The sequence below is a fragment of the Acyrthosiphon pisum genome, chromosome A1 (genome assembly GCF_005508785.2).
Source record: "Acyrthosiphon pisum isolate AL4f chromosome A1, pea_aphid_22Mar2018_4r6ur, whole genome shotgun sequence".
NCBI lineage: Eukaryota > Metazoa > Arthropoda > Insecta > Hemiptera > Aphididae > Acyrthosiphon > Acyrthosiphon pisum.
This window is the reverse complement of record NC_042494.1, coordinates 170090975-170091587: the sequence shown is the minus strand read 5'-3', so window position 1 is coordinate 170091587 and position 613 is coordinate 170090975.

The window sequence follows — 613 nt, the reverse complement described above, 5'->3', positions numbered from 1 at the left end:
GATATACAGCAAATTTTATAGTAATATGAGTTTCAGAACCTCGAACTCATGTTCAAAAAAAAAATGTTTACTAAAATATATTATATAAGATTGTAATTCCCACTGAAAATGAATTAATTATGAATTACACAAATATTCCCACTGCAAATGAATTAATTATGATTTATACAAATAAGCGTTTTTGTAACATTGTTGCATATATTTAATTGGTTTTTATTTGATGTTATTTGTTATTATTAAAGAACGCGCGTACACATGCTTGTGGAAAATTGATTTATGCGACTTGTGAAAATCGTGACTATATTGTACTGCAAGTATACTTTCGTTTTTTATTTTTTCTAATCAGTGTAAAGATCTCTTTTTATCGAATGATCGACAACCAACAGCTTATTATTATTCATGCGCTTACATGCCAATAGTGGCTGAAATCATTCAGTGAAGTAAGAAAGCTTACTCTTGTTCCAGGTCAGGGGTCAGCAATTAGTATCTAAGGGGCCCGGATGATTTTGGGATGGGGGTTCAGAAAACCTTTTTTGTTTAACAAATTATTCAGCAGCTGGGTATATACAAAGAAAAAATGAAAAAAATCTTCTTTAAAGTAAAACGTCAATAT